This window comes from Argentina silus (assembly GCF_951799395.1).
Source record: "Argentina silus genome assembly, chromosome: Y".
Lineage (NCBI taxonomy): Eukaryota > Metazoa > Chordata > Actinopteri > Argentiniformes > Argentinidae > Argentina > Argentina silus.
In genome coordinates this window covers 15,429,732-15,444,064 of record NC_139654.1, presented here as the reverse complement: position 1 = coordinate 15,444,064, position 14,333 = coordinate 15,429,732, and the positions used below count along the sequence as shown (strand labels likewise).

Genomic DNA, 14,333 nt, shown 5'->3' with positions numbered 1-14,333 from the left:
AACACCGGCTGTCTGGATATCACTATCACACACTACGTAATACACTGACAATTCATACAGCTGTATATTTACTCCGATCAAGTTAAACTTGGCATTCTTCCCTATTGAACTTGTATGTGTAATGTGTTATTTGCTATTCTTGTACTGGATGTACATTTCACCTGGTTGCTTCAGTCACAGTCGTTTCTCTAGCACATTTCTTGGGGGAAATGATTGCATAATGCTATTATGAGACATATCATGTTTAGTGCTGGAATTTGAACTTGATTAGAGGTTCATACTATTTGAAAAGATAATAATGATGATCTATATCAAACTGCACAACACAGTGTTAGCTTTCGCTAGGAGGAGCAAATGAATAAGTCAGATGTATAATCACGATTGTTACCTTTCCATAGGAGTTTTGTCGGCCATGAGCAGAGGCACATGCTGCCTGTTGGAGCAACTTCCCAGCAGCTCGATTATAGCCTGTTCATCAGTGCCTGTACGGACAAGTTATCTGCTTTTTGCTCTATACTCCAGCAGTTTGGTTTTGAAATCAAACAATTACTATAGGGTCAAAGTAGAGATTCTCAGCTTTAAATCAGTGTTCAGATTGGTCTCACCATTTAGAAAGTAAACATTTTTTAAACATACTTCCCCTATTTTCAAAAGTATTGGAAAAAATCATATAATATCCAAATAAAGTACTCATGTTTAGTATTTGGTCGAAAATCCTTTGCATGCAATAACTGCCTGCAATCCGCGACCCATTGACCCCACTATACCCTGGATATCTTCTCTGGTGATGCTCTGCCAGGCCTGTACTGCAGCCATCTTCAGTTTGTTTTGAGGTCTTTTTGCCTAAAATCTTCAGGAAATTAAATTCATGTTCAATTGGATTTAAATCTGGGCCCGTATCTCTAAAGAATTTTTGTGCAAAAAGTGGCTCCTAGCGGCCAAATTCTAAGAAAATTCTCAGAGGCATGACGTTTTCTTAGAATTTCCCCTAAAAGTGACACGAAAATCCCAGTTAATATAAAAGCTATTCCTCAAGAGTCCTAGCGCTTAAAAGGGCTCCTAAGGCGAGATCTGCTAAGAGCAGGGAAGAGGACTTTTAGTGGCTTAGGAGTTACCCTAAGCAGCTGCACAAAATGGCCAACAGAGGAGTCAGGAGAGATGTCCTGCAAACACTGGATGACAGGGAATTATTGAGACGCTACAGATTGGATCGTGCAGGAATCATGTTTGTGGTGGATCTCCTTAGAGATGCAATTACTTCACCAACTCGACGCCACAACGCTATTACACCGGAGAAGAAAGTAATCACAACCCTGAGGTATTTGGCAACAGGGAAAATGCAACAATGCAGCAGTGATGACTTCGGTCTGTCCCAATCCTCCGTCAGCAGAGTCATCACCCAAACACTGACAGCTTTGTCACAACCTAATATTGTGACACAATTTGTTTCATTCCCGCTGGATGCCCGCACTTTACACACACATAAAAGGGCATTTATGGACATTGCAGGATTCCCTGGCGTTGTGGGTGTAATTGATGGAACACATGTGAGAATAATTGCGCCATCAGAGGACGAGGCTGTCTTTGTTAACAGGAAGAATTTCCACAGCATCAATGTGCAAATAGTGTTCAATGCGGCCTGGAAGATTTTGGACATTGTGGCTAAATGGCCAGGCTCCACACATGATGCGAGAATGCTCTCCGAGAGTGGCATCAGACAGCTTTTTGAGAGACGCTATGTGCCAGCTAATTGCCACTTGTTAGGGGACAGTGGCTATCCATGCAAACCATGGCTCCTTACACCTTACCTCCAGCCACGCCAAGGGCCCCAACTAAACTATAACAGGTAAGCCAAACAATACAAAAATCATGGAAATGAAATGCAAGCAATATGTTAGAGCATCCAAGTAGTGCAATATTTCCATCAAATAATTAAAGGTCTGTATTCTATTGTAGGGCCCACAAGACAACAAGAGCGGTGGTGGAGCGTGGCATAGGCCAGCTTAAGAGGCGCTTTCATGTTCTCCACGGAGAGGTGCGGCTGAGGCCTGAAAAAGTCAGCAAAGTCATCATAGCCTGTGCAATATTACACAATATTTGCAAGGTTAGACAGATTGCAGAACCTCTGGAGGATGGCGATGAGGATGAGGATGGAGACAACGATGAGGATGGTGGTGAAGAAGATATTCACATTCCACAGGGGAACCTAGCCCAGAGTGGACTGCCTTACAGGGCAAACTTCACAAATTTACATTTCAGGCAAGCTGTAGCCCCATGTCATTTGAGAACTTGTGATGGTATTAAGAACTACCACAGTTTTACTGCACATCACCTGCAATTGTTAAATGCAAGACACAGAACACAATCTCTAAATGGTTTATTTTTTAGGTGTTCAATTTTAAGGCGGTAGTACTCCTCCTGAAGGGAAAGGACTTTTTTTTGTTGTTCAAACACATCAATTGTGAGTTGCAATCTTCTCTCCAGCAGGGATGCTGACGGAGCAGGTGCTGCGGATGGGAATGGTGTTTGATCCGCCGGGCTATCCTGAGTAGCAGCTGCAGATGGTTCAGGCGGCAAACTTGATGGGCCCGGTTCTTGTGATGGCTCCATGCTACAGAAATACATAGGCCTAGTTTAATTATTGTTTTGATTAAATTAATTTAATACAATGAGCATGGATAACACATGAAATGGCTTCTGCAATGAATAAACACTGTTGATATGAATAACCCTGTGTCCTACCTTTGCTGCATTTCAAGGGCCTGCATCATTGACGTGTCAATGCCTGTTGGCAGCCCGGTGACACTGACCTCAGAGTGTCCCAGGACTTGAAAGACAGTGTCGGCCACCTGGGACAGCCGCTTTGCAGGTGGTCCACCCCCTAGAAAGAAACAGTCAATGAACACAGTACTTAGGCATGTAAATTAACTTTGCCAGCAGGAGCAAGTTGCCAGATTATGTGGTAGGCCATAGTATTTTGCTCACCTGTGAGTGAGGATTCCCGCTTGTGTGCTGCAATCTCATATTTTGCCTTGGACTGCAGCACATACCACCTTTTCTCACAATCGTCGCCTGTCCGCACCACCAGTGGAAAAGAGGCATTGATTGTTTGGGATATTGTGTCCCAGGCGCGCCTCTTGCCTTGGCTAGTGACAGTTGGGCCAAATTTTCCTCGTAACATACCTTTATGTTCGTTCACCAACTGGGCCAGCAACAAACCTTGCTCCTCAGTCCAGTTCGGCTTGCGATTCCTTTTTTTCTCCATTTTCTGTGTTTGTAGGATATTTGTTAACAAGCCTTCATAAATAGACCAGCCAGCAATCACAGACATTGTTAAAAGCTGAGCTGTGTTACCCTCGTTAAGTTCACACTGAGTTGTAACGTTGCAATTTCTACTTCATTAAGGACAGCCCCTTGAGATAGGCCATCTTGTTTTCAATGGGGTCCATATGGAAGTGAAAGTACAAAATATGCCAGCTAGGATATTAATATGAGCAAATGAGACACAAATCATTATTTGAACAGGGTGTAATGAGCTTAAGTTTTCACATATTTTAGATTCTAATGTTAGGCTATAACCCCTACAGCTTACTATTCATTTTCCAGATATTTTCTTGAATGTGAAATATTATTTACAATTATAGTCTGCATAAGATTAGAGTGTATAATTATGTTTATTGATTTGAGGGTACATCCTTTGCTCATTATCACCAAAAGTTCATTTTCATCAAACTTGTAGGATCAACCAATCACGGCTTTTGAAATGATGACTCATACCTAGCAACGGGGTCAACCACACCCCCTCACTAAGATAGGATTTTTCATCCATTCCTGGCTCAGAGTTCACTGAAAATGTTCTGGAATCACTTCTAAGCTAAAACTCCTGGCAAGGAATTTTTAGGTTAAGTTAGGAGCTCTCTGAGAGGATTCTCAGAATCTTTAAGGATACGGGCCCTGAAGATTGACTTGGCCAGTCAAGAACTTTTTGGCTTTGAAAAACTCCCTAGCTGCTATGGCAGTATGTTTTGGGTCATTGTCTTACTGTATGATGAAGCGCCATCCAATGAATTTGGAGGAATTTGCTTGTACTCAAGCAGATAAGATGTTTCTGTACACTTCAGAATACATTATGCTGCTGCTGTCAGCAGTAACATCATCAATTAACCCTTGTATTGTCTTCACTTTTTGGACCCTTTGGGAGTCTTCGGGTCAAATTGACCCGGGACATCATTGGGGCATTAAAAGCAATACAAAAATAAACATTTCCATTAAAAACTCTTTAACATATATTGTCTATCTCAATTCCAAATAATATAGATAACATGTATGATTAATATTTGCAATTAATCTCTGCTAGATCATATTTAACAATGGAAGTGCAATTCGTTTTTTGTGATTAAGTTATAATTGATGTAAAAAATCTGCTATAATAAGGACTTGGGTGGAATAAATCATGCTTATCTCTAAAAAGTTGAAATGAAACAATGTTTTCATTGATGTTTATTATTTTTGAACAGATGTTGAGATATTCTTAGATCGATTTAGTCACTGGATATGAAATACATCTCTCAAAAATGTCTCAAAAATAATTTTAGATGATTTACAATAAATAGAAACACAAAACATGAACGAAATGTACACTGCTTTATTCACTGTCAATGAAATACAGTACACGTCTGAAAAATACATCTCTCAAACAATTCTGAAATAATATTGGATACATGTGAATTAGAAAAATGGTGTGTGGTGTGGGCATGCCTGTCTACACAACACATGATGCACAGAATTTGAGAGTATGTGTACTACAGATGTACTTTTTGCAGTTTCTGCATGTAGTTTGTGTCTTTGAGTCCTTTGAGGGTTCACACATCTCGCAGCGCTTCCTCTTGTTGCCACCAGCTGCAATCTAGAATAATGAAAATACTTTATTAGTTTAGGATTTTTTTCCCACCACATCTCCTAATACTCAATTTCAATTTGACCCACATACACACAGAGACACTTAGAAACATACACACACACACACACATACACGCGCGCACACACACACATACATGCACACATAAACAACAACAACAGGACACTTACTTCAGGCACTGGAGGTTGTGGTTGTGTGGGTCGTGCAGGTGGGACAGCAGGAGCCTCCTCCACCCTCCTCACTATGGCTAGAGAAACTGGGTTCCTGGGCACATGTTGTCTCCTCTGTATGTGCGGTGTCACCAGTGCTCATAAGCATCACATTTTTGCCCTTTTTGGGTATGTAGGATACCAGGGCCATGTTGGCCGTAAACACAAAGTGGGAGGAATGGACTGGCCTGTTCTTTACAGTTAGAAGCTGAGGTGGGAGCTCTGTCTTATTTTTTCTGACTGTTCCACCCATTGTCAGCTTTCTTTTGAGAAGTTCCTGTCCCAGGCTATACGATGTGAAAAAATTATCCCAAGTGATGTTGTGGCCACTGAGGCCCTGTGACATATCCAGTACCACCCGTGTCCCCTGGTGTCTCTCAGGGTCTCCTCCCTCTGGCTTCCCAGAATGTTTTGTAACAACATTGTGCAGGTTCTGTGTGTGTGTGAGTGAGTGTGTGTGTGCATGTTTCTGTGAGTCTGTGTGTCTCTGTGTATTTGCGGGTCAAATTGACCCGAACACCCTGTGAAGGACATAAATGTGGGGGGGGGGGTGTAGCATGTGCACTCAATGATTTTTTTGTTCTTCACAGTAAATAAGCCAAGGCCATGGAGTTTCAGGTTGAAAAATTGTTTCCTTGTATATTTTTTCTTCAAGTAAAAATTTAAAACTTGTCAATTTGACCCGAACACCACACAAGGGTTAAGACAAGTTAGACAGTTCTTGTGGCAGCTATACATGCCGAAACCATAGCACCCCCTCCACCTTGTTTCACAGATGAGTTGGTATGCTGTATCTTAGAGAGATCTTGGGGAGATCCTTTTTTCCTCTTGCAATCACTCTGGTACATGATAACTGGTACATTCATCTATTTGCCCACAAGACAGACATTTGCAGGCTTTTTAGGTACTTTCATTGATGTCTCTTTGGTCCTCATGTTGACAGACACCAATAGCAAATGCAAAGCCTAGAATCAATACTAGTAATATGTACTACTAATACTACTAATATGTATAAAAAGGGTTGTAATTTCTAAATGGGTTATTCTTTTTGTTTATTTCAAATGCAAACTGTTGGAGAAGACAAAATGCTTCCTCTTTCCAATACTTATGGAGGGCATATTTTATAATAAATAAAATACCAGTTGTGGACAACACTGTGGACAACATCCAGGAATGCGATAATACCCCAGGGAGTGAAAGTCAGGGAGAGAAAAGGCTAAGCAAACAGATCTTATGCATAATAATTGTTGAGGGGAAATTAATGCACAGCTCTATCTGACTGTGACTACCGATGCCTTATATACAGATCATGCCACCTAAAGCGTAGGGTTTTCTTGTGACTCCAACCCACACACAAACAAAACCAATGTCTCCAGCTAGGAACCGCCATGCAATGTTGCGGCCCAATCATCATGAAATGTTGATCCACCATTTTGGGAAGCGTTGCTTGTGATGATTCTAACTGAGTTACCAAAGCCCTTCATAGCCTTCCTCAGGACCTCCACATCCCTCAGTGGGTCTGCTCCCGGAAAGTCCTTGATTGTTCCTAGGAATCCCCTCTGAAAGAACAATGAGGGAATTTCTGGAATGTTACCAAATTGTTTTATCATCATGAAAGGGTTCCAGTCAGTTTCAGTTGACATTAAAATGGCTATTAAACATCCTCACGGGAGTGAGATTCATAGAAACTTGATACTTACTGTATCAATTTTACTCAAGGGACAAAGTAGCCAGTTTAGGCACACTCTAGAAACACAGAGGGGTTGTGTCCCAATAGTCTTATAACATCCTCTCTGGTCTACTTCCCCTCATGACCACTAATGGATAAAACAACTGGATCTATTTCTGCTCAGTCTTTAGTGGTCACGAAGGAAAGGAGACTAGACCTGATGTCAAGAAGTTGTCTATTAGGATACAACCCTTGGTCAATCCTTTATACAAGAGTACAGAAAACCTAATCTAGGTTGGGCGTATTATTTCCATAAACTACATGTTTGCACCATAAGTTCGATGACTTGCAAAATAGAATGTTACGGTCTTGAAATATTTGGTTCCACCATGGAGGATTATTTGCATAACTCATAGGCATATCGATGGCTCTGTTTTCCAGCGTCTCCATCGATGGCTCTGTTTTCCAGCGACATTGATGGCAGGAGCGACAGGCATGGCTCCTCCACCATAGCTGTGCATGGACAGGTTGGGTGACGGTGTGCGTGGGTACCCAGGCGTGGAAGGGTTAGGTGCTGGTCCTCCTTCGTATCCAGGCATGAGCAGGGGCTGGGGTATCTGCCCTCCTGGCTGCGGGTACAGGCCATAGGGCTGTTGGTTAGGGGAGGGGGCACCATACCCCTCAGGTTGGGGGGCGGCAGGGTACTCACCAGGGGCTTGGTTGAACATGATAGGTTTTGGGTTAAACCCCATCATTGATGTGATCGGGTTGGTCTGTGATTGGGGGGAGAGATTGGCATCCCATAAAATGTGCACAAAACCTTAATTAGTGGCATTCATTAGCAAGGAAAGCAAAATTGTAAAATAGATGGCAATTACCAGATTTGTTTCTTTGATAACAAACAGAAAAGACAACGCAACATATATAAAACATGGTTGAAATTCCAACAGTGAAAGAAAAAGAAGTCGCAGCAGATTAAAAGATCTTTGGAGCACAAGCTGCCAAAATTAATTATGTGCCACAATCTGAAGAGAATTGAAAGGACAGTAACAAGAAAGCTGCAACAACATTGACGGATTACAAAAAAAGCTAATATAGAGAGATTTCCAAAATTGGAAATGCAATTAATGTTTAATGCATGTTGAATGCAATCATAATGCAATCATTCTGAATTTGTCACGAGGCTGTCCAACCAGCAGAGGGCGACAGAGCGCACCTCCAGGGGGACCGAGAGGAAGTAATTAGGAGATGCCCTTATTTGGTCCTTCCTGCCCTCGGGACTCACCTGCCACCCATGACAGTAGTGATTGTGTTTCGTGTTTATGTTTCTCACCTGTGTTCCACTCATTAGACCTTATTAGTTATAGTATATTAAGACCTCTGTTAGCAGTGCCTCCTTGTCAAGTAATGAACGTTTATGCCTAAGACTGTCTTGCTGCCTTTTGTAAAGATACCTAAGTTTTTCGAGTAAAAGCCTTGGACCTGCCTCTGACTCTGCATTTTGGGGTTTTACCTGGTTACCATCAGCCTTGGCTCAGGTGTATAGAGCCACTGGTGGTCTACTCTCAATCCACCGTGACAGAATTTGGTGAACTTCATATAGTGGACCAGTGGTTAATAGGTTCAGGCCGACATCTGAAGGAATGTGTTTGTGTAACTTCTATGTATTGAGCAGAGAAACTGTGTGCAGAGTATTAACGAACACAACGCAGAGTAACATCATGCCAAAGAAACTGCCTGCAGAGTTGAAACACACACACACCCAAGGTCACCACCTGGCTGGATATCTTTTGTGCTAGGGAGTGGGTTGACTCCTCATTGGGTATGACGTATCTAGAGAAAGCAGGGGCAGGATGGTCAAGAACTGTGTATAAGTATAGCCCTGTGTGGGCACAACAAGTGAGAATGCTAAGGACGGTGATTGTAACATCTTAAAGAAGTGTACTATTAAAACAACAACAAACAACAAAGCTTCTCCCCTGACTTGACTCGGGTCCGTTATTTTCATCAAGAAACAAGGATATCTTACACATTGCAGCGGTGGTCTACCTGAATGCCGTTGCTGCAGCAGACACAAGGTGTGAACTGCTGCCGAAAGCCACCACAAGGTGATGATAAGAGCTGTGAAGGATGTTTGAAAAGAGAATGGTTTGCCTTATCAGCTTGCCTGAAGTGGGACAATTTCAATTCTGCCCCAATCTTCTTAAGTTTACCATCCCCCAGAAGACAAATAGCTGTGAGCTCTGTGGAATGTCTTGAGGTGTCAAAACTGTGATGTCATCAGTTGAATGATGTTGAATAAGATGAATGATGGTTGGTGGTCTCCTTATCAACAGCTCCTAATTTAAATACTGTGGTTTTTAGGATGATATAAAAAGCAGAGGTTAGGGGAAAGCTCTCTCTCTCTCTTTCCTGTGTCCTGTTGTGAGGTTCTCATCATGTTGTGAGTAGCATTGTTTTGCAATGACCGGTGGTCATCTCTCGATCTCTCTCTCTACTCTCTCTATTTTATTATAGCAGCTCATAAATTACAGAGTTGAAGAGTGGAAATCTACTCTCATACCGTCATCACGCATTCTCTCACAGCACAGAGAAGTGGGGGAAATGTTTTCTGACATGAACACGCCCGAGTCGGCTTTAATAATGCAACATATTGATTACAGAATGAAGTTAGGGATTTTCATGCGAGACAGGAGTAAGGATTTTGGGTTTCAGTGGGATTGAGACAGAATAGAAAAGTAGCCTACAGTTGTTGTACATCAGGGACGTAGGAAGTATATTTCATGAGGGGGTGCTGCCTAAAATATTGTGAGGTGGATGATGATGTCCTTGGATAAACCTTAATTTTGAACAAATCATGTCTTCATGGACACATGGAATTTATGTAGCAGTGTGTCTGCAAAATTGCATATTAATTAACTCATAGCGATATAATGTTTCTCAGTTGATTCCGTGCATTTCAGCAGTAGGCTGTATGGAAAAAGCCGTTAGAAATGATCATGCAGTGGACCCAAGTGCGGAGAGATACTCAGACGACAGCGTAAAATAAATCAAGGAGAGTTTTTAATGAGAGAACTGGGGCACGGCACACAAACAAACACTGGGAGGAAAAAGGGTAAAATAAAGGTGGAGAAAACCAAGCTACGCGCTTAACAAGCGGAATAACTAGAACTAAAGAAATACGAAACTGGAACTAGGGCAATGGGGTAAAAGACTAGGATTGCGGAACAGACGGGCAGACAGGGTACTCACAGACATACAGGGAGAATCTCTGACAAAGACATGGGGAACACACAGGCTATATATAAACAGGAGACAGAATACACAGGTGAAACGAATGCTGATAGATTGGGAGGCCACTGGCCCCGTACCGCCAGAGGAGGGCACCAGAGTCACCAGACAGCAACCTCAGGCGTGACAAACAGCTACAGTGGGGGAAATAATTATTTGATCCCCTGCTGATTTTGTTAGTTTGCCCGATTACAAAAAAATTAGCGGTCTATAATTTTTATGGTACTTTTATTTTAACAAATAGAGACAGAATATCAACAAAGAAGTCCAGAAAAAACACATTATATAAAGTTATAAATTGATTTGCATTTGATCGAAGGAAATAAGTATTTGATCCCCTACAAACCAGCAAGAATTCTGGCTCATACAGACCGGTTATATGCCCATGAGGCACACAGATTACTCCTGTCACTTTAAGAAAGTACTCCTAATCTCTGCTTGTTATGGGTATAAAAGACACCTGTCAATAGAATCAATCTCTTCCATTCCAACCTCTCCACCACCATGGGCAAGACCAAAGAACATTCAAAGGACATCAGGGTAAGAGTTGTAGACCTGCACAAGGCTGGAATGGGCTACAAGACCATCAGCAAGAAGCTTGGTGAGAAGGAAACAACTGTTGGTGCAATTATTAGAAAATGGAAGAAATACAAAATAACCATCAATCGCCCTCGGCCTGGAGCTCCATGCAAGATCTCGCCTCGTGGGGTAAGGATGATCATGAGAAGGGTGAGGGATCAGCCCAGAACTACATGGGAGGAGCTTGGTAATGATCTCAAGGCAGCTGGGACCACAGTCACCAATAAAACCATTGGTAACACACTACACCGTAACGGATTGAAATCCTGCAGTGCCCGCAAGGTCCCCCTGCTCAAGAAGGCACATGTACAGGCCCATCTGAAGTTTGCCAATGAACACTTAAATGATTCAGAGAAGGCTTGGGAGAAGGTGATGTGGTCAGATGAGACCAAAATTGAACTCTTTGGCATAAATTCGACTCGTCGTGTTTGGAGGGAGAGAAATGCTGAATGCTACAATCCCAAGAACACCATCCCCACCGTCAAACACGGAGGTGGAAACATTATGCTTTGGGGTTGTTTCTCTGCTAAGGGTACAGGACGACTTCACTGCATTGAGGGGCCAATGGACGGGGCCATGTACCGTAAGATCTTGGACGAGAACCTCCTTCCCTCAGCCAGAGCACTGAGGATGGGTCGTGGATGGGTCTTCCAGCATGACAATGACCCAAAACATACGGCCAAGGCAACAAAGGAGTGGCTCAAGAAGAAGCACACTAAGGTCATGGAGTGGCCTAGCTAGTCTCCAAACCTTAATCCTATCGAAGATTTGTGGAGGGAGCTGAAGCTTCGAGTTGCCAAGCAAAAGCCTTGAAACCTTCAGGATTTGGAGAGGATCTGTAAAGAGGAGTGGACCAAAATCCCTCCTGAGATGTGTGCAAACCTGGTGACCAACTACAAGAAACGTCTGACTTCTGTGCTTGCCAACAAGGGTTTCTCCACCAAGTACTAAGTCATGTTTTGCTTGGGGATCAAATACTTATTTCGTTCGATCAAATGCAAATTAATTTATAACTTTATATAATATGTTTTTCTGGACTTTTTTGGTTGATATTCTGTCTCTATTTGTTAAACTAAAAGTACCATAAAAATTATAGACCGCTCATTTCTTTGTAATCGGGCAAACTAACAAAATCAGCAGGGGATCAAATAATTATTTCCCCCACTGTATATTGTAATGGCAAAAAATATATTTGTACTATTTTGTTTTAGTTTTATATGAAATGACCTTTCTGTGACCCAATGTACTTTGTTATTTTTAATTATGTGACTGAGGAAGAACCAAAACCGACTGCTCCTTCTCTTGTATCAAAGATGTTATGTGACCTTGGAACACTCCTAACTGCAGGCTGAGGTTTGAGATAGCTGCTCACAACGCCTACGCTTCTTTCCCAGCTTCTTGATCAGCAAACAGGTGCAAGATATGTTTACCCCTAGACCTATGACGTATGAGCATTGGAGTTAAGGATGGTCTTCTCCTCATTCACAGCATCAGTATCTGAATCCACACTGTTGGTGAAGGAATGCTGATCCAGCTGACCAACGTTGTATAATACTTTCTATATGCATTAAAACTCTCAACTGAGACCAAACATCGTTTATTGTTGTTCACTGAAAGATTTCCATAACAATCTATACACACACACTGTATATGTATGTATGCATGCATGTAAAGCAACAACAAACCTGTAGTAGTTGATCACCTTCTTATTCAGAAGCTAAGAAGTTTGTCCATATGCCTGTTTGCATAACAATGAAGGAATTGGTACTTCATGCTGAAAATTTATCTTTAAAAAAAAAAAAAATGATAAAGAACAAAACAAGAAAGCAGAAATTGTAATAACAAATTTTCAAATCATGTCATCGAACTTCGTTCTCCCAGACCAGACACTTCCCACTCCTCACTTGGGTCTGGTGTAACGATGACTAAAATTAATTTCAACATTATTTTTCACCATATAAGGTACAGTATGCAGATTGCATTTAAGATTTTCCAATTACAATGACTTTGTTAGTGAATATCAATTTAGAAAAACTGATTTAACACGACAGTTTTTTGGAGCCATGGAATTATTATGTGATTTGCCCCAAAAATACCTGATCTGTCCACCCTTAGGCTAGATTTCAGTGATTGTTTTAATAGGCAATATGCACAGCAATAGCCTGTGGGACGAGGTAACCCTAACTATCACAAACACTGTGTTGCTGGACGATGGCTAGCAGGGAGTGGTCGCTAACGCCGTCTGGTTCTGTCATCTGGCCAGAACGTTCTGTTACCAGAGAACATCTGAAGAACTAGAATGACGGCACACAGAGAGGGTAGGGTTTAGCCCGAAGGCGTATTTAATAGTAAGTCATTGGGAGAGGGGTAGGGGAGAGAGAGAGATAATCCACTGTTTCACTGTTTTGGTGGTACACTCTTCTCCCATAATTTGCCCACATTTCTGCATGTTGGAACCACTGGGTCTGTACATATTTAAATGTTACGGTGGTGCCAGTGAGTCGAAGTTTTCGTCAAAGTCATCTGCCTGCAGTACAATGACACCAACAATGTACTGTATGAGGTAAGTGGCCAAAACAGAATCAATGAAGCACAGTGGAGAGTTGATATGTTGAATTATAAGTTTTATACTTACATTTAAACACTGCTTCAGTAGAATCATGAACCGAATGACTTTGTTTTTCACAGTTGGATTCTTTCTGCATTCATCCTGGCGCAACATCCAACGATGAACAGCCTTTTGAAAATGAAAACTATGACAAGAAAATGTTTGAAATAGAACATACATATCACTCTGTTATAATACTCTCAATTCACCATTATTCAGTATATACACTCACCGGCCACTTTATTAGGTACACCTTGCTAGTACCGGGTTGGTACCGGGAAGGCCTTTTGCCTTCAGAACTGCCTTAATTCTTTGTGGCATAGATTCAACAAGGTGCTGGAAACATTCCTCAGAGATTTTGGTCCATATTGACATGATAGCATCACTCAGTTGCTGCAGATGTGTCAGCTGCACATCCATGATGCGAATCTCCCGTTCCACCACATCCCAAACGTGCTCTATTGGATTGAGATCTGGTGACTGTGGAGGCCTGTATATACAGTTGTGGTCAGAAGTTTACATACACTTGTAAAGAACATGTATGTCATGGCAGTCTTGAGTTTCCAATCAGTGACCCAGAAGGTTGGGTCTTGGACGTAGTTGGGTGTTCCAACAGGACAATGACCCCAAACACACATCAAACGTGGTAAAGGAATGGCTAAATCAGGCTAGAATTAAGGTTTTAGAATGGCCTTCACAAAGTCCTGACTTAAACCCCACCGAGAACATGTGGAGTGTGCTGAAGAAACAAGTCCGTGTGAGAAAGCCAACGAATTTAGTTGAACTGCACCGATTCTGTCAAGAGGAGTGGTCAAAGATTCAACCAGAAGCTTGTGGATGGCTACCAAAAGCGTCTAATTGAGGTGAAAATGGCCAAGGGACATTTAACCAAATATTAGCATTAGCATGCTGTATGTATATTTTTGACCCAGCAGATTTTGTCACATTTTCAGAAGACCCATAATAAATTCATAAAAGAACCAAACTTCATGAATGTTTTTTGTGACAAAGAAGTATGTGCTCCAATCAATCCATCACAGAAAAATTAGAGTTGTAGAA

General features: G+C 41.8%; 1 long non-coding RNA gene across 1 annotated transcript; it reads left to right on the top strand.

Moving 5' to 3' along the window:
* The first annotated feature begins 947 nt into the window (after window positions 1–947).
* Window positions 948–2,623, top strand: LOC310823824. Its single transcript, XR_014554971.1, has 3 exons — window positions 948–1,846; window positions 1,957–2,259; window positions 2,488–2,623. It is a non-coding gene; the product is annotated as an uncharacterized lncRNA (long non-coding RNA).
* The last annotated feature ends 11,710 nt before the right edge of the window (window positions 2,624–14,333 follow it).